At 39.6% G+C, this 21,463-nt stretch overlaps 1 long non-coding RNA gene across 1 annotated transcript; it reads right to left on the bottom strand.

The window, feature by feature from the left end:
- Positions 1-497: 497 nt before the first annotated feature.
- Positions 498-17,551, bottom strand: LOC311075928. The gene is made up of 3 exons (XR_014604592.1): positions 17,461-17,551; positions 14,330-14,409; positions 498-537 (listed from the first exon to the last, which is right to left on the bottom strand). It is a non-coding gene; the product is annotated as an uncharacterized lncRNA (long non-coding RNA).
- Between the last annotated feature and the right edge of the window lie 3,912 nt (positions 17,552-21,463).

Raw genomic sequence — 21,463 nt, 5'->3', positions numbered from 1 at the left:
TCCACGGCTTCTCCAGACCCTTTCCTGTCTGTCACGTGCTCAGGGTGAACCTGCTCTCATTTGTGAAAACCACAGGGCACCAGTGGCGGACCTGCCAATTCTGGTGTTCAATGGGAAATGCCAGTCGAGCTCCCTGGTGCTGGGCAGTGAGCACAGGGCCCACTAGAAGACGTCGGGCCCTCAGGCCACCCTCATGAAGTCTGTTTCTGATTGTTTGGTCAGAGACATTCACACCAGTGGCCTGCTGGAGGTCATTTTGTAGGGTTCTGGCAGTGCTCATCATGTTCCTCCTCGCACAAAGGAGCAGATACCGGTCCTGCTGATGGGTTAAGGACCTTCTACGGCCCTGTCCAGCTCTCCTAGAGTAGCTGTCTGTCTTCCTGGAATCTCCTCCATGCTCTTGAGACTGTGCTGGGAGACACAGCAAACCTTCTGGCAATGGCACGTATTGATGAGCCATCCTGAAGGAGCTGGACTGCCTGCGCAACCTCTGTAGGGTCCAGGTATCGCCTCATGCTACCAGTAGTGACACTGACCCTAGCCAAATGCAAAACTGGTGAAAAACAGTCTGAAAAGATGAGTAGGGAAAAAATGTCAGTGGCCTCCACCTGTAAAACCATTCCTGTTTTGGGGGTTGTCTCACTGTTGCCCATCTAGTGCACCTGCTGTTAATTTCATTAACACTAAAGCAGCTGAAACTGATTACCAACCCCCTCTGTTACTTAACTGACCAGATCAATATCCCAGGAGTTTAACTTGACTTGATGCTATTCTCTGATTAAAAAGTGTTCCCTTTATTTTTTTGAGCAGTGTATATTAAGCGTGCTGCAGTTTTGTTGTCTGACGCTTTAAAAGCTCGAGCTCGTTACAGCAAGATGGATTCTGATTGGCTGCCAATGTTTTTATTATTCATCAGCTGGAAAAACTTGTTCTGAAACTGATTCAAATGATATTGTTTTGCTGTGCCGTTATCATTCGAGTTGTGGTGTGAACTGCTATTCTTTTATATTTAGAACTATTTTTAGAACTTGTTATGAACGGGCCTTTAGCTGCATTAGAAATACAATAGTTCTTTTCAAGCAGATGCAAGTTAGTTCCTTGCCCTCTTTCTGACTTCCTGTGTGTTTGAGTTTGTGTGCCACCATTCATGCACCATATCACATGTTTAAAACTATAAAATGCAATATCACTCACTGGATCTAGGCATGACCCTAATACTTGGTATATCATTTGAAGTTAGAAGAAAACTGTCATTTTATAGACACTGAGCTGTGCTTTCTAAACCCCCTGACCTTAAAGATGAGGCATTTAGTGTTTAAATTGTCCTGCACTGTTACCCAGTTAGATTGAAGGAGGGACCCGAGACCAGAATATCAGAGACTTTAGGGTTGATTAAGCAACCAGCTAGCAATGTGCTAAAACCCACACAGAACAGCTTAGCATTGATAAACATTAGGGGTGTAACAATACACTCATGTCATGATTTGGTTCAATGAACGATACTCTCATGATACTTTGAACAAAGCCAAAGTAGTTAAAATGGTGTTTTCCTAATTATTACTTGTATCACATATGACAAACAGTTAACAAAAAGTAGTGTTCATTAGAATGCTGTATTTGGTACATCAAGGGTGGACTTGGTTCTTCTCCCTCACACACAGTAATGGTGGCACCAGAATAGAAGGGGTACTTCACTGTGGTAACATGGGCTTTCAATCAAACTTGGCTGCCTATACAGTAGAAATGCACATTTTTCTTCTATTTATTTAAGTCGTTGGTACCTGATTACAGAAAACAGAAAAAGCTGGAAAACCTTACCCATAATGCACTGGGCATATTGCCATCCAAGGCCACTCCCACTAGTCTACTATGGATACACTTACCAGAGTCAAATACCGTCTTGCTTTAGTAGGAAATACTTCTAAGCAAACTTTTAGTCATAATGGTGTCGACTTGTATTGTTCCCCGGTGCAAGAATTCAAAAAATAAATGTTCAGCTTTTGGTTTCCAATGAAGGATCCAGCGCAGCGGCTAAAGCAGCAAAGAATTGTAAATATGGAGACAACACCACAATGGGGAAAAAAGCATTTGAACGGTAGAGTATGGATCAAAATTTCATGACATTTCTGTCCAAAGGTATGATCTGTTCAGCATTATTAGTTTTTGTTTTATTTGTAGTAAAACCATAGTTAATTTTCATAAGGGATTTGTTGTGTTATTGCAGGGATAGTTCGCCAAAACTGCAACGTTTATTTTTTTATTTTTTGGAGAATACACTGAAAAGTCAGTGTTTTAAACCCTTCTGACTTTCATTGCATGAACAAAACAGTTCTTCAAAATGTCTTATTTTGTGTTCAACAGAAAAAACCCAGATAGCAAATGACATCTGGCCCAGTTGTGGCACACATCTCCCTCATTCTTCTGACCCACATACCGCATGAAATGACAGTGATTACACAACCTGACTGTGGCTGGCATCCGGGCCAACTATGGCAAATATGGCTCAGTTCTGGCAGCGGCAAAGGTCACATGGGTCACATACAGCAAGCCACAACTCACACTAAAACCGGCTTGATGTGTGTGGGCCAGATCCGGCTCATGTGACCTTTGCCGAACTGAGCCATATGTGCCATAGTTTTCCCGGATAAGAAAAGATAAGTCCATCTAAGAAAAGTTAAACAAGTTTGGAATGTACATGGTGTGTTTTACACAATTTCCTGTTGATCCCATCACTTTTTGATTTCAGTCAGCCGTTCAGACCAGTAGTTTCAGTGCGTATCTTTGTAAATAATGGCATTACAGCAGGCATAACAGTGCGCTGCGGATCAGTGCTCCGTTTGCTGAGCTGTGTGATTCACTCCAGATTATATGCACTACTCTCGCTCAGCACTACTAACTCTATCATTACCAACCATCTGGTCTCCCAGTCCTGTGTCACTGTGTTTTACTGACCCAAAAGCACAAATAATCCTGCATCCTGAGGCCAGAGCTGTGTTTATGTAGTTCATGTCCTACTGTTGTGTCTCTGCTGTATTATCTGGTGTGTGTTCTTGCATGCAGGAGGCCTGTCAGTGCTTATCTCAGCTCTCTGTTGGATAGCAGCCCATTATTAGGGGAACAGGGCATGGATGGAGATCTGGCGCCACAAGATACCATCTTGCTGAAAACTTGCTGAGCTCAATGCTATTCCCTCTAGGCATTGCTAACACAATTTTAATATGTAAGGCTCATTTAAAGATTGTCCGTAGAGCGTTTTCTCTGTTCAAATTATGCAAATAGGTGCAATATATATGGCATTGTACTACAGCTGTAAAGATTTAAATAGAAATGAAGGTTTATAGAGCTTTTTAGTATTTATTATTTTACATGTAATAATTTGCATTAGGGATTTTGAAAAACTCCCAACCAAATGTAAATATGAATAGTAATATGAACACTAATAAAGCCCCAAACAAGCACATAAAATTCCAATAGAGTCCAATAAAATACTGTGTGGTCTAGATAGAATGAGTTTATTTTTAGTAAAACTTTTGGCCTGTAAGTTCTACAGTAAATGGTGAACTAATAAGCAACCCAGACAGCAAAAAAGTGTCGGCCCAGATCCGGCCCACATCTGGTACGTGTGGAATCCACTTGTACCAGATGTGGGCCGGATCTGGGCCAATGCTATGTTGCTGTCTTGGAATTGTTTTCAACTCATGCAACAAGTTCACTTTGAATGGCTTTTATTGTTATGAGACAGACACAGTCTCCTTAATCATTTAGTCAGTGTGCAAATTAAACATTAAAAAAGACAGTCTGTGTTTTGAATCTGTTATTGAAACCGCAGTCACAAAAAAAGAAAAAGTAAAAGTTGGCACACCACGGCTCCAAAATAGAAAACGTATTTATTGCATGTTCTTGCCAAATGTGACGTTTCAAACCATGTTGTTCTTCAAAGAAATCTAAAAGATTGTTACACTATTACCGTGGTGTTTATATGCACTTTAAGGCGTTAAGAATACATTGGTAGGGTGTTTTAGGTGGTTGCAATGCAGTTGCTAAGGCATTGTCAGTGGTTGTTACCCCATTGGTAGGGTGTTGTGGGTGGTTGCCAAGGTGTTCCTGGGCAATTGCTTAGTTGTTTTAAAAGGTTGATACAGCATTACTAGGGTGTTGTAGGTGATTAACATTGTGTTGCTATGCATTTTTTAGGCCTTCTGAACGGTTGTTACCACATTAGTAGGGTGTTTTAGGTGTTAGCCAGACAAGCTATGCAGACAGTTTGTTCTGAATGATTGTTATTGCATTGCTGGATTATGTAGTTGTTAAGGTGTTGTACATGGTAGGCCATTGCTATGCAGTTGTTGTTCTGAATGGCTGTTATTGCACTATTAAGATGTTGCTTAGCAGTAATGAGGTAGTAAGGTGTTCTGGATGGCTGCTTATAAGCCCAAAAGAGTCCCGCCCTTAGTTTCTGTGAAATCTGTTCTCCAGAAATGGCTCGAGTCCTCCTTCAACCATTGTTGGCTAGTAGGCGTGTAGTGTTTCAGTTGTACAACATTTTTTTCCTACATATTTATCATCTCCATTAACAGTGAATGATAGGCTTACTCATTCTGGTGTCAAGGCAGTTATGTTTGTCACCATGAATAAACACTTCAGATCACTGACAGAAAGCCAACAATTACAATGGCCACCCTCAGTTATTCAATAACCAAAGTCATCTAGACGATTTCTATAAATAACTCAAAAGATGATTCTGCTGAAAGCGGTCCACTATGCTTTTCATTAGGTCCAAACTCCAGTGTATCTCTAGAATGCACCTAACCCAATAGTTAACTAAGGCTAAAAAAAAAAACTACACGTTATCTTAAGGGCTTCGTTCATGTAATTTATCTCTAAATACATCTGAGGGTGTGTAATTGCTCACTAAACAGGTTATTGCATAATTTACTGAGAGCTGGCAAACATAAAGACAGAACAACTCTAGTAGATAAACACACCCGGTCTTAACTGATTGTTGAAAGAAAGTAGCTGTTTTGTGAAAAATCACAGACTCTCTATCAGTATACTAGATTATGGATATACGATTTGTTGCAGTATTGCAGAAGCAGTGGCGTCTGTAAGTGTCCCGAGTCTCTGAGTCGGTGCCAGGGCTCAGAGAGGCGCTGGTCAAACTGAAGTGCTGGAGTACAGCTCTGCCGCTGCTCGAAAGCTTCCTCTCCCAATGAATGCTTCTGTTTGTTGGACTCGTCCCATCATCCAATCAACAAACTCTTAAGATTAAGGGACATGATCCAGAAAACCCCAGCTGCTCTCTGGCTAACTCCGAGCGGAAGAGGAGTTTTGCAACATTTATCCCATCTAACCCCCTACATTTTAATTATTCATGATATCACATTATAATGTAGCAATGTACTACAGTGCATGTATATCTATCTATTTTACAAAAAGAAATATCTATCTATCTATCTATCTATCTATCTATCTATCTATCTATCTATCTATCTATCTATCTATCTATCTATCTATCGTACAGAAAGAAAGATCGATCTATCCGTCTGTCTGTCTGTCTTATCTATATAACTATCATACAAAAAGAAAGATCCATCCATCCATCCAGTCTGTCTTATGGTCTGTCTGTCATACAGAAAGAAATCTCTGCTTGCCTGCCTGTCAGCAATTCAGAAATATTGTCAGGTCTTCAATTGAGTATGTGTCACAAGTATTAATGTGACCAACGATTCACTCGTGTTCAATGACAGACATGTGTGCCAAAGCATAAACCTCCATCATTAGCTGCTCTTCTTGAGTCGCTGGGTTAAATTACATTCCAGAAGGTTGGATCAGTTTTCACAGACACTGAGTGTTTGGAGCCCTTGTGCTGGGGTAGGTCTCATTTCAAACCAATTTCTCCTTACCCACACACCCTTGAAATACAGACCAGTTAATTAACAGCGCCATATCAGTGGCACACTAGTGCAACGTCACCTCCAGCAGAAACACTCCACATTCAAGGGCTTCTTGTGAGTTACAGGGAGAAGCATTGATTTATAGCATTAATGTGTTAAAGAGCGTTTCTGGCATGTTTCACTCTCCATTGACAGAGGGCAAAATGCTTTAATGATTTGTGATATTTTTTGCAAACGCATATTAATGTGCCAAAACTTGATCTATTCTAAGCTTTCAAAGGAAGCTCTAAAATCTGTAGCAGAGCACATAGAGAGTCATTCACTCCTCTCATTTACGGATGTAAATATGCATGTCTGGTTTCCACTGATGCGAAAGTATGCCACAAATGCTTTGGAGTACTTGTGTAATGTGAATGAATGGGGTTTTGGGTCTTGGCCGCTGCTGTTACAAGTCCAGAGGGATGACTTTCACATGATGTCTTAGAGCTTATGGAGGTCATGGGACGTATAGTACTAGTAGTTTTCCCCTGCCTTTTACCAGAATAAAAATGTACGAAATCCAGGCCTCAAGCTCACATGTCGCCTTTAGCTACATTGGTATGATGAGGATTAACCATGTTTTTGCAAGGTAAAGCAATGGCTAAGTTTGGAATAGCTTGCTTCCATACTACTCTTACTTTGTATGTATACCTGTACAAAGCATGCAAATTTTCGTTACGGTTGGAATACACGGATGGCCTACGACACGTGCAGTATTGTACACAATATGTTGTGCTAAAGTTCACCTTCCATTTCCAGTGTGAGGGATGAACTGACGGTAATATCAGCACTGTGATTTTTACTTCCTTTTTGATGGGATTCACAATAATTCAAATTTGGATTAAAAATATAAAATAACCATTAGTCATGCCACTTGCTGAATAAAACATGCAACATAATGAAGTCCTGGGACAACAATGTGGCATACTTTTGCTACTATTACTGTTGCATAACGCAATGTAGAGGGCCCGTGAATGGGTGGTTTTACCTTTGCTGTGGGTGGGAGTGGGCAGTCAAAAAATACAGTGCGGGATGTGCCGCGTAACAAGAAAGAAGTCAACAATTAAGTTATTCAATTAAATATTGTGCCTTGTTAGGTTTCCAGAGTTTAACTGTTATGTGTTGTTACGCATATGTTTAAATATGTTTTTAGGCTTCATTAGTTGTGATGTTTTATAAGGCTAATTAAAAGCTGGCCGAATGTGTTTGTCATTTGTTGCTAGCATTACTTTATCTTATGGTCAGATTAATTAAACGCAATGTTTTATCTCTGTTATTCTGAATGTTTGGCATAGCCCTAATGTTTTTGTAATTTTTTCACAATTTCTACAAGCTGTAACAATGTGTGCGGGTGCGGGCGGTAGTGATCAGAATCTCAGCGGAAGCAGTGGTTCTCAACTGGTTTGGCTATGGAAACCACATTTTCTTATGGTTAGTAAGCCGCGACCCAAATATTTAATCATTTGAACAAAGCAAATTTATTTCTCAAAAATTGTTGAGACACACAAGTACCTTCCCTTATTACTTAACATACACATAAATTGTAAGAATATCACTAACACTAATAACAGTATAAGGTAATGCAATACATTATTAAATAGCAGTCCCAAACTAGTTTTTGTTAATACAATATAGTTAGTAAGTTGGTATAAGCCACCAGTCATTTAAAAATATATAAAATAACACAAAGTGAAAATAAAGTGGTATTTTAGCTTAAGGTTGCGGAAACTACAGTTACTATGGTAAATACACAATAATCAAGCGTAGCGTCAGTTCTGGCAGGTCATGTTAGTCAAGCTCGCACCAGCTGACTCTCAGCTGATCCACGTCTACCTATAGGAATATGAACGCCTATCACTGTGTACAAATATAAGCTCCTTCAGTATTATCAGCAGCTATCACGTTTCTCAGGAGCGAATTACCCTCCTCCATCCCCAGCTCCTCCTCTCGTCAGTCAGGATTTGGCATTCTGATTCCGCCTGAATCAGACTAAAATTCTCTAATTATGTTGTACATTAAAATGAATTGATATCTGCAATACATTCATGTTGGTTCTGTTCTGTTTACCCTAAGGGGGGGTTTATTGCTGCTCGTATCCATGCTAGGCTGCATGGATGCACAGGGAGTTCTTGCCCAGAACAGAACCATACCGCCAATCCAAACTGTATGCTAACTGTCAATCGTATTTGACGATAGTGGTCCTGACAGAACAAACATGAACTGTTCCTTTTCGAGGTCGATCTCTCAACATTGTGTCGAAAGCTGACGTGTTGGAGAAATTCTCTGTAAGGCAGGGGACCTCGCCCTTCGCTCTGCTAAGAAGGTCACCCAAGGAGCTGGGCAGAGCATGGGCAGTCTGGTGGAGCCAACGCGTCATCTTTGGCTCACCCTGACAGACATGCGTGACGCTGACAAGTTGCCGTTGCTCAACACCCCCGATAGCCACAAAGGCCTTTTCGGAGAAGCCTGCAGAGGGCCAGAATCAGTCCAGGATGATGACACACTTCGGCCCCCCTTAGGCACGCTTCAGGTCATCCTCTGCACACCGGCCCCCGTCCCAAGCACAGGGGCGCGAGCCAAAGCCTCCAGTGCAACAGAGGCCCAACAGGAAACACTGTTTCCCCATGAAGCAAGGTCACCGTCCTTCCGGACGCCCAGCAGAATCTAAGCCAAGTTCCTGTCGGCCAGAAGCGAGTTTGTTCTACAATCTCTAAAAAGAGTTCAAGTTCTTTCACCAGCCCCCCTGCCGGTTGCAGTGGGTAAAGTAAAATGTTTGCATGTTGTGTTGCCACACTTGCAGAGCGCGAGCTCTGTGCAGTTCAGAATAAAGGACGAGAACGTTCCCGTGGTCCAAGCCACAAGCCAGTCTCTCGCCCAGTCTATGTTGAATGGCGCATCGCCACCGGCTGGCACACAGTCCCGGTAACAACAGTCTCCGCTTCAACCCCCGTCCCGAGGTGCTGGAGAGCCACAAACACAAACTTCTGTCTGTGAAGAGCATGCAGTTTAATGAGGTACCATTGGATGGCTGAGAGACTTGTCACCACGCTCCTCTTCAGAGAGTGGTTTCGACTAGGACGTATATGTGTTTGTAAGCACCTGCACCAGCGGTTCATGTAAGGATAGAGCCTTACTGCCTTTCTCTTGGTGTGCTTGAGCAAACCACATTCACTTTGCGGCTCGCTTGGTGTGTAATTACAGGGCTCCAGCAGAAAGCTGTCTACCCCTCTGTTGTGCTTTCTTTTGCATTATAAACTCATGATTGTATATAATAATCTGCTTGTCAGAGCTGATTATATATTTGTTATATTTGTATATTGTTATATTTGTTAACTAGCTTGCCAAAGCTGTTTATGTAATAAGCACACCAATTATATTATTGTTGTTTCAATCACCTCCCCACACTGTAATGCCGTGACTTTGGCACCGTGTTGGGCGGTGCTGAAGGCGCGGGCGCCATCTTGGCCGGCTGCCAACTGGCTGGTTGAGTGTTTCAACTAGGTCCCGTAGTTAATCTAGGAAAGGCGTGGCAGTTGCTTACTGCTCACACTCATCGTGGTCATGGGCTAAGTACATTCACTCCCATTCAACTCTTTCTATTAGATTTGAGCTAGAGTTTTAGTGCTTTTGTTTTTACACTGCTGGGATTTTATACGTTCCCCAATGCGTCAGCTTTCGACACAATGTCGAGAGACCGACCTCAAAAGGGAACGTCTAAGAGGAGGGAGCGAGAAATTGCTTAAGCTACCGTGTAAAAACAAGTGTGCCGCACAAGTCCTGAAAAGGTAATCCAAAAAGTCTCGATCGCCCCCCGGTGGCTGGATGCAGTATAGCTCATAAACTCCACCCTATCCATGAAATTTTATGGGACGTGAGACAAACTAAACAATCAAATTACAAATTACTTCAAATAAACTTTTTTCCAAAGATGGCTTCTGTCATTTTATTAAGTAAGTTTTAAATAAGTTTTAAATAAATGGGAGTGTGGCATCATGATTGACAGCTGTGATTGACAGTAGTCACTGAGACTTTTTTGGGGGGATTTTTGAGAGGAGATTGGAGCTTTAATTTTAATTTTTACATTTCCATAACTTTATTTCACACCAACAAAATGAGTTGTTCAGCAGTAAACTGTACTAACCGATTCTGCGGGAGTGTGCGGCGGGCGGGACCTTGATACCGCGACTCCACTTCACGCTCACTACTGCGCAGACTCAGGCTCTGAGTCGGTAATCAGCGCAAGATGTCAGCGCCATATTGGGACATCGTCATCCTTCTTTTTTTACAGTCTATGGTAGGGCTGTAGTCAAGACCACCTTTGTCGAGTCCAAGACAAGTCCAAGACCAGGACTAGTCGAGTCCAAGTCAAGACCGAGTCCAAAGAGGTTCGAGTCCGAGTCAAGACCGAGTCCAAAAAGGTTTGAGTCCGAGTCAAGACCGAGTCCAGGACAGGAAAAAAAAAGTCTGCTAAAAAAATATAGGCTAGCCTATAGAAATTAAATCATTATGTAATAATGAAATAATGAATAATTTTAATTTTATTTAAAATAATTGACTAATTCAAAGAACAACAAAAAAATAATAATTATATAGGCCTAAAGGAGCACTACACATTCGTTTCGACTGTCTGATCAGCCTTACATTCTGTTCCTGTCAATCATACACGCGATGTCAACCAATTAAACTGCAAGAGGGAGGACCGAGCCAACTCACAGACACACACACACACACACAAGAGATGCGGATAAACCGCGGATCCGGCGGATGACGTGACAAAAAAATAATTTTTTAATTAAATTCGGGCGGGTGGCGGCTGAAGCAATCAAATGAAAAAAGTTTGCCACTAAGCAAACCTGCAAGTTATGAGCTGGGTTATTTTGTTTCGATATTAGCTATATTTTAAAACAGCCAGTCATTGGAGCCTATACCACTCGTGGAGGCAAAGAAAGAAAGGTAAGAAAAAAAGTAGGAAAACTTTGCCCATTAATTAGATGTGCAAGGCAAGCAGGCTAGTTTTCGGGGTGTTATGGACAATTAAAAATATGAATATTCACGTTGCACTAGCGGTGGACTTTCAGCGAGTTTATTTAAACATTTATTTTTTAAAGAGCCGTTTATGAGTCAAAAGAGCCGGCTCTTTCAGTGAGCTGATTGAAACGAGCCGGCTCACGAAAAAGAGCCGAAATGCCCATAGTTATTAGGTGGCCAGTGTTTCACTTTCCCTCCAATAATATTTTGTTTTAATATCGCGGCGACGTATGTGTGATTACTGGGAACATAATAAAGAAACCTGGACTCGGTCGAGACCAAAAGCCATATTTGACAAGACCAGTGGCCGAGACCGAGACAAGTCCGAGTCCGAATACCAGCGAGTCCGAGACAAGTCCGAGACTATAGAAAAGCGGTCTCGAGTCCGGACTCGAGTACTACAGACCTGGTCTATGGTAAGTCAAAAAATAATTGTTTTGGATGCTATCGCTCAGTCAAAAGATCCAAAGACACTAGCGCTCAGTGCAGACTTATAGCGGCCGGGCCTCCCCCGCGTTTGAGCGCCATTGGCTATTGCAGGTGAAATAGTGTGATTCAATCAGGCTTCAACGTTTCGGAGAATGGGAGTTTTCCCAATGTGTCAGCTTTCGACGCAATGTTTCGTTCTCTCCTCTTAGTGAATCACGGTTACATGAGTAACCCGTGACTTTAATAACAAATGGACACTGATCCTGATGAATAGAATGAACAAGCAAATCCTTTCCAGCAAATACGTACCATTTACATAATTTATTGGTTGCATGCTCGTAATTTAATTTGCTCTTTATACAGTGAGGAAAATAAGTATTTGAACACCCTACTATTTTGCAAGTTCTCCCACTTGGAAATCATGGAGGGGTCTGAAATTGTCATCGTAGGTGCATGTCCACTGTGAGAGACATAATCTAAAAAAAAAAATCCAGAGATCACAATATATGATTTTTTAACCATTTCTTTGTATGATACAGCTGCAAATAAGTATTTGAACACCTGTCTATCAGCTAGAATTCTGACCCTCAAAGACCTGTTAGTCTGCCTTTAAAATGTCCACCTCTAAAATGTCCACCTCCACTCCATTTATTATCCTAAATTAGATGCACCTGTTTAAGGTCGTTAGCTGCATAAAGACACCTGTCCACCCCATACAATCAGTAAGAATCCAACTACTAACATGGCCAAGACCAAAGAGCTGTCCAAAGACACTAGAGACAAAATTGTACACCTCCACAAGGCTGGAAAGGGCTACGGGGAAATTGCCAAGCAGCTTGGTGAAAAAAGGTCCACTGTTGGAGCAATCATTAGAAAATGGAAGAAGCTAAACATGACTGTCAATCTCCCTCGGACTGGGACTCCATGCAAGATCTCACCTCGTGGGGTCTCAATGATCCTAAGAAAGGTGAGAAATCAGCCCAGAACTACACGGGAGGAGCTGGTCAATGACCTGAAAAGAGCTGGGACCACCGTTTCCAAGGTTACTGTTGGTAATACACTAAGACGTCATGGTTTGAAATCATGCATGGCACGGAAGGTTCCCCTGCTTAAACCAGCACATGTCAAGGCCCGTCTTAAGTTTGCCAATGACCATTTGGATGATCCAGAGGAGTCATGGGAGAAAGTCATGTGGTCAGATGAGACCAAAATAGAACTTTTTGGTCATAATTCCACTAAACGTGTTTGGAGGAAGAAGAATGATGAGTACCATCCCAAGAACACCATCCCTACTGTGAAGCATGGGGGTGGTAGCATCATGCTTTGGGGGTGTTTTTCTGCACATGGGACAGGGCGACTGCACTGTATTAAGGAGAGGATGACCGGGGCCATGTATTGCGAGATTTTGGGGAACAACCTCCTTCCCTCAGTTAGAGCATTGAAGATGGGTCGAGGCTGGGTCTTCCAACATGACAATGACCCGAAGCACACAGCCAGGATAACCAAGGAGTGGCTCTGTAAGAAGCATATCAAGGTTCTGGCGTGGCCTAGCCAGTCTCCAGACCTAAACCCAATAGAGAATCTTTGGAGGGAGCTCAAACTCCGTGTTTCTCAGCGACAGCCCAGAAACCTGACGGATCTAGAGAAGATCTGTGTGGAGGAGTGGGCCAAAATCCCTCCTGCAGTGTGTGCAAACCTGGTGAAAAACTACAGGAAACGTTTGACCTCTGTAATTGCAAACAAAGGCTACTGTACCAAATATTAACATTGATTTTCTCAGGTGTTCAAATACTTATTTGCAGCTGTATCATACAAATAAATAGTTAAAAAATCATACATTGTGATTTCTGGATTTTTTTTTTAGATTATGTCTCTCACAGTGGACATGCACCTATGATGACAATTTCAGACCCCTCCATGATTTCCAAGTGGGAGAACTTGCAAAATAGCAGGGTGTTCAAATACTTATTTTCCTCACTGTATATAGTGAAGTGATATACAGCACGCACCTCCACATTTGCGCATGTCGCGATCACAGTATAATATCTGACAGGACAAGAACATTTTATGAGAGACTTTTAATTTTGTAACAAGTAGAGAAAATAATGTTAGAATAATTACACTGACAACATCTCAACTAACCGCAGATTCTGAATCAGGACAGAACGTTTTTTCTTAGACACACTTTACTTAAACTGCGTCTGACAGGAGACTCAACAGCGTTCACGCATGTCTTTCAAAATAAAAGTCTTGCATCAGAAGAACATTTAGAATTACATTTTTTGTTGTTGTTGTGTTGTTTCTTTTGTGTCTACCCACCAGTTAAGAAACACTGGCATTATGGATACTTTTCACATAATTGTATTATTTATAAAAATAAAAAATAAAAAGTGTATATGCAGTAAATATTTTTTTCTCGTGTCATATTGTGTCTGCACTTTTTGGACTGTACGTGTTTAGATAAGGGCAGGTGAGGCTTTAGACAGAGACAGAGGTAATGTAATCTGGGTGTGGCATCCATCTTTCTCACACACACATAGAGGTATCTTTGTCTCATCTAGCGACTGTCTCCAGTGGGGAGTGAGAAATCTGAGATGGCATGTGTGTATGTGTTGGATGCTGGCAGTCCCACTGAGCCATCTGCTGTAGCAATGTGTCACTGTAATTAGGGCTGGATGGCTTGTGTCAGATACGGCTGCTCCTTTACAGCTCGTGTCTCAACTGAACAACGGATGACTGACGGCCGCACACACACACACACACACACTTCTGGCCAGCGAGTTGAAGGATCTCATTGCAGGCAGAATCATTACTTCTACTCTTATTATGAATTATCGCATCAGTAGATGTTAATGGTGGACTCAGAGTGCTTCATTCACCCATTAACACTGTCACATCGAAGGACACCCACAGATCACCTATTTTGTCATGATACTCACCTTTTTACACAAAAGGAGAAGTTTAGAAGAATGTCTTAGCCGCTCTTTTCCATACAATGGAAATGGATGGTGCTTCCAAGCTTTAAGAAGAACAAAAAAGAGCCATATCATAACAGTAACAATACAGGTTATTATATTTGATGAATCAGAAAAAGAAAAAAATTATTAAATCTCTTGCTTATGTTTTATCATGATCTTAAATATAATTTAATCATCATATTTTAAGAAATCATTATTATCATGCTGTTGATGTGTTTCTCATTACTATCATTTTGACGTGCTTACCATTATTATCATTTGAAATGTATGTTTAATACTTTTATTAATCTTTATGCCTCAAATGTAGCTGATTGACTTAGGGTGAATTTTTGTACATGCTGTTTAGATGAGGGCAAAGTCGAAACGAATGGTAACGAATGGTAAACGAATGTTATCTTGGCTAAACATCTTGCAGATACGAGCTAACACCTCAGAGTGTGAAAACAGGAAAACCTAGATATGTTTGTCTTGTGTGTCTGCTTCAATGCGATATACTATGAAAATTCAATTCCAATTCAATTCCGAATGCTCTTATCCGTATAACTGTATAATAGGGAGATCAATTTCTGTACAGGTCAGTCTATACCTTGGACTCAGACCTCGCTCCTTCACAACCTGTCTTTTCAAAGAAAGATCTCACAACCAACTTTAATTATCTTTAGGCTAAGTATATTATACTCAGAGTGTTTTAATTATATTTTACTTATAAGTGAATTTAATTGTTTATTTATGTTTATTAATTAAACTTTTAATCCTGATTATGGATTAATTAATTTTACTCTTCATTTATTATTTGATTGTCTTCTGTTAAGAAATAAAATTTGACTTAATCATCTGACTGGATCTCCTCCATGCATCAGTATTGTATATATGATAAAAATGGAAAGAATATCATGGAGAGGAGCCCTGCGGACCCACGGATTATGTGTCAAGATCAATATATTATTTTCTGGACTACATGACTTTTATTTGGTGGATCGATCTTTTTAAAAATTTTAATTTAATTTTAATTTTTTTTTATTACATATGTATTTTTTATTAAAATATTAAATTATTAATTAAACATTACATTTTGTTCAAATATTTTTAAATACACGATTTGAAAAAAGGTCTCTTCTGCTCACCAAGACTCTTTTACTGATCAAAAATACAGTAAAAGAGTAATATGAAATATTTTCTATTTAAAATGTAATTTATGTGAAGTTGTATGTTCAGCATCATTACTCCAGTCTTCAGTGTCACATGATCCTTCAGAAATAAATCTAATATGTTGATTTGCTGCTCATGAAACATTTCTGATTATTATCAATGTTGTATACAGTTCTGCTGCTTAATATTTCTGTGGAACCTTTCAAAGTTGTAATAATTAAAAAAGATCTCACTGACCACAAACTTTTGAATGGTTGAATAGTTGTTTTTATAACATATTATGTAAAAATAATAATAATAATAATAATCATAACTGATTATATTTCACAAATGTCAGGGACGAACTGGACTGAGATGATATGGTATATTTGAGATGGTATATTTATTTTGTAGGCGCCATACATCATGTTTTCTACTTTATCAACTGGTAAGACGTCCTGGCAGAGATGGAGGAGGCCAATTTTGAGAAAATTAATCTTAAAGGAAATGAAACCGTGTCACCGTGAGCTTTTATTTCAGCTTTTATTGAAGCATTCATTAGAGAAGGCCTATCTACGGTAGTTTCTTTCATCTTTCGGCAGTTAATTTCTGCTGATGTGGAAAATTACTAGCCTATATGTCATCCGTAATACATTATTATGAAGGGTCTTTAAATGAGCATATGAAAAAAATCATATTTGACTCTTGTACCTTCAGTGTAGCCTTCTGTATGAGTAACGTTAGTACTAACCGGTTTTAACCGTGCTAGCATATTAATAGCTTACTGCTCCTTTTAAAAGCCATGAGCATTCTTTAAATCTCAAGGAAGGTACAGTATGTTTTATCTAAAGGCTGTTTATCGCATTTCTGCAGGTCGTTTTGACATTTAAGTTGAAGCTGAAAACGTCATATTCAATATTTCAGGTAGGCTAATCCTGTGAGAAATCAATGCAATTGGTGTATCGCAGCATTTAACTGAATTTTCAGATATACCAAATACAATTTTGTGCAAAATGCAAAGATGTCATTTTGAATAAATTATTTTATGTATATTTTATTCATATATATTTTAATTGGCTGGAATTAACTTTGTGTGTGTGTGCTGCCCTCTAGTGGTCTAATGAAACGTTTATTCATAACATGACATGAGTGGTTAAAAGAGGATCTTGTAGAATGACATATATTGTTACAACTACTGAAATTAAATGATATAAAATTATATTTTAGCATGTCTCCTACTTACGCCATTTAACCAATAAGTTATATGCAACCCTAAAGTTTCAAACAGTATGAGCTACATTGTTGTTAATGAATATTACATTGCAAGCTCAGTTGGGCGAATGCATTCGTTATCATCTCGTATCAGATATATCATGATTTTTTTAATGATTTTGTTTGTGTGCGTTTCCTAGTATCCTACATTATAGGGACAAAATGTCCACACAAAGATGGCAGAATCCTTTTTTTTTTTTTTTTTGTCCTCATGAGGAAAACGGCTTATAAATCATACGAAGTGATGTTTTTTGAAAATGTTAAAATGCAGAAAGTTTTCTGTGATGGGTAGGTTTAGGGTTAGGGTCAACGGGAGAGACTTATACAGTTTGTACGGCATAAAAATCATTAAGTCTGTGGAAAGTCCACTGAATAATAGGCTGTGTCAAAGTAAATTTCTCGCTGTAAACTGTCATTAGCCACAGTGAAATATTATTAATTAATATAATTAACAAGCGAGTTTTTACTTTTGATGATTGTTTGACATTTATTTCCCTGCTCTTCTGAAAATTAAAACTGTATTCATAATCAACTCTAATATAACCATCATGTGTTTGTTTACTTTCATTGACATTCTCTGTCTTTTAATGGCCTCTAATGCAGCTGCTTCCTGATCGCAAAGCTATTTTCCTATGAGGAAGTAAACAACTAGAGAGGTTACATCAGGGTGTAATAATGCACGCCTTTCTTACCAGGTAGCGTTCCAAACATAGACAGTATATAAACGGTTCCAAATGACAGGCTTTCTCCAACTGTTTATCACGACAACGCTAAAGCCGTTTCGCTAAATCCCTTAAAGGGACAGTTCACCCCAAAGTGCAAATTCTGTAATCATTCACCCTGATGTCATATCAAACTTGTTTGAGACTTTCTTTCTTCTGTGAAACACAAAAGTATGGAAGCTGGTTTCGTCACGGAATAAAATAAATAAATAAAATTAAATACATTTAAATACACCTGACCTTTCCGCAGACTGCGATGACGCGTTTTAACGGTCGTCAGCATCGTAAATCCGGCAAAGTTATTTATATTTTCATTTTTCTTTTAAATGTATGTACATTTATAACACTATACATTTTATATTATATTATTTTAAAAAACTACGCTGCTGTGAGGGTGTTTTGGAAGTGATGGTAAAATTGACATTGGTCTTTCCCTCTTCTGACTGCTGTTATCAATCTCTCTCTATTTTTTCCCCTCTTTTTGAAAGTGCACTCTATTGTGGTGTTTTCTTTTGCTATTTAAGCAAATGGGAACACTATTATTATTATTATTTTAATGTAGCCTAAAGTTTAGGCTACACAACTATGACGACTTCCGCTTCTGAGAAACCCATGTGAAAAGGGTGAATTGTGACTTTTTATTTTTCTTAAAATTGCGAGTTTATATCTCAGAATTCTAAGGAAAGAAAATCAAAATTGTGAGATATAAACTCACAATTGCTAAATGTTTTTTTTTTATTCTGTGGCGGACACAAGCTTCTATACAAAAGAAGAGATTTTGAAAAATGTCACTGCTTAAATACTTTTTTTTTTTGGGTGAACCATTTTGTTTAAATGTAATACTTTTCTGTCCAGAGTTAAGCAGAGCAGGTTTAGGCAGAGTAACAGATAGCGGAGAGATAGTTAGTCATAAACAGAAGAGGTTAGAGGAAGAGGAAGGTTACAACCATTCCACTACTCTTACAAACATAAATCATATTCTCTCTTCAAATACAGGCATAGAAGAAGCAGAGTTTGCAGAGCATTGAACATGGAAGGAAGTCTGCTGAATTAAGGACAAATCCAGAAGGAAAGACATGAAGACGCAGAGGACATAGGAAAGTACAGATGTCATGACATTTATTCAAGGCATGCTACAATTAAATTTGATTAGGAAAAACGTCAGCAGGGTGGGTAATAAGAATAATAACTCTAATAATGATTATGCATAATAAGCCATTCATAAACAGAAAAAAAAAGAAATGCTTTCTACAAAAAATACAAATAAAATCTCCACTCAGTCATGCACTGCAAAAAATTAGAAAATATGTTTCTTTAATAGTTTATCTTCTATTTGCATTTATTACATCAAACTCATAAACTGGATACGCTCATGTCTCTCCCCAATTCCCACAAGTCACATAAACTGCTTTACAAATGAAAGCTGGTACTGGTATGATATCAAAATACAGAAGACAAATTGTGTTTTCTTTATGTTAATTTCCATAAATATAAAAACCAGTTCATATTGGTGTGTTTGTATCTTGTTCCCCAAAACCTTTTTTTTTTTTTTTTTGGCCAGGTAAAAAAAACAAAAAAAACAATAAAATAAAATAATAAGGGAACACATATGTACAGCATTTTTTTCCTTTTGGTAGTGAAACATTCATAAAAACTATAAATTAGGTATTTCAAAGCATCCTGAGATCAACTCAGGCACTTCTGTATGTGCGCTGTGCTTGAGCGACACCTCAGTTAGCTAATTTAGTCTAGCCCCTCCCTTTATGCAAATTACACTGGTCAATTAGCATATTCATAGCCCATAAATTTAGTCATGAGAAGAGAATAGAAAGCATAATGGCTGAAATTTGAAGTTTAGATTGTAAGGGTCAATTGCATCGTAATAAAGCAATAAACTATCTCAGTCTGAACAGTGCTGCATCAGTTCCAATCCAATCAAGTCCTTTGGTTTCAGTGGTTGGTTTATCGTCACGGTCTCGAACGTTTTTAGAGTAAAGCTTTTTAATGGAATTGATGACTAAATAAGACAAAAAGTGTAACCGCTTATCCAGATGGTGGCGACTAGCGTAAGGCTGTTCAAATGAATCCATAAGGGCCCGGTAACATTCACAATCGTAAATGAGTCTAGTTTGAGGGGGGAAAGGATATGGCTTGACCTTTCTGAGGAAAACAATCCGAAAACAGACTGCGAGACGCGTGGAAAAACAGACTCGTAACATGACCGAGAGTGGAAAATACAAGAAGTTTGTCGGTTTCTGATATATAGCCAGGAAATAAGTTACAAATAAGCTAGATGAAAGGCACATAAACTTTGGTCCTGCATTATTTGTGACTTTTTTTTTCAGTAAAAAACCTGGAAAAAACCATACACGTGCGTGTAACTGTTCGAGTGAGCGCGGATATCAACGAGAAAATGTCTTACAACACAGCGGAACGTTGTTGCCTGAGTCAAGACGTGGTTGGAAACATGTTTCGCTTCGAGAAACAAAAATGAATGACTTCTGTGACACGTTTATGGAGTCTGGCTTTTCTCCTGTTGATACATAAAAAGCATCGCAGCCGGGAGCAGGTCGGCGCTCTGCATATATTTCACCTCCCGACGGACGCCATCGCACACGTCAGTGGACGTTACGGACCCGGAACTGCTGTTGTGAAGAGGCAGAGTGACAGACAACAATCTTGAACCAGTTTTCACACTCTTAATATAGAAAATCAACAAACCCCAAAAAAAGAACAAAAAGTATCACAACAGAGCAAGAACGAAACAGGCCAAAACCCCTAAACTGAATCAATTATAAGGTACAGTAAATAAGATACTCCAAAACACACACACACACACACACACACACACACAGGTGGAGGTCTCAGACATCAGCATCACTCCATAGCAAAACGGAAGGCAGACCTGAACACTCAGAGCCTATGCTGTGGGCTTCTGGGTCTCCGCGAGGATAATTTAGATGGGGTGCACAGAACCCTTTTGGCCTGGTTCTCAAGGGAGCGCCTGGTAGGAACTCACGCTTTACGCGGCACACTTATCCTACAAGCTGTCGTCACCACTTTCCTCCTGATCTCCTCACTAGAACTCTATTTGTTCACTGTAGAAATTAAATAGCCTATAGGTTCAAGCTGTATTTTTTATTTTATTAACATTAATGTTAGGAATATTAGGCTGCTGTCACTTTAAGACCGAATGCACGAAGCGGAATATACTAACACACATCCGGTTTCTTTCTTAACTGTTCACTTATGACATAACCGAGAGAATACTTGAGCGAAAGAGGAATTAATTCGGTGTTCCAGCACTGTCTGAAACGCGCCTCTCCCTCTCTCTCTGCGTATGCACGCTTCGAGTCCCGATTTTCGCCTCTTCTTCCACATTTGAAATAGTTTGAATGTGTAAATTGGCAAGACAAAACATGTCCAAATGATAAACTTTCACTCTATGATGGTCAAACAACTTTACAATTAATCCGCGAATTACATGCGTGCTGGACCGCGGGGCCTGCTCAGTATGGATGTGTCCCTGTCCCTAAAAATGTTGGTACTTCGCTCCACGTTTTCTGCTGCGGATCGTTTATTTTCACCACGCATGCGCACCAGGTATGTGCACCCATGATCATAATCATATTAGAAGATGTGATTGATTCATGTTGATTTCTGAGTGGTCCTTCCCATGAAAAACACGCCAATATCACATTATGGTTTGTTGGAGGTTGCCAGAGTGTTGCTATATGGTTGCAAAGATGTTCGGAGTGGTTTTAATGTGTTGCTGTGGTGTTCAGATGGTTCCTAGTTGGTTACTTACTGGCCCAAAGTAAAAAAAGCCCAACTCCAAGTCTCTAGACACGGCTTGGGAGTTTCTTGAGTAAGTCTATGGGATTTTTTCGCCCGTTTTATCGTTCGCCAGACTAAATTTGCGTGTGATCACTTAGAAAAGAAAAAACTTAACAGGTGTGCTCATAACAGCTCG

This window comes from Abramis brama (genome assembly GCF_963993115.1).
Source record: "Abramis brama genome assembly, chromosome: 25".
Classification (NCBI taxonomy): domain Eukaryota; kingdom Metazoa; phylum Chordata; class Actinopteri; order Cypriniformes; family Leuciscidae; genus Abramis; species Abramis brama.
This window is presented reverse-complemented; position numbering and strand designations above follow the sequence as displayed.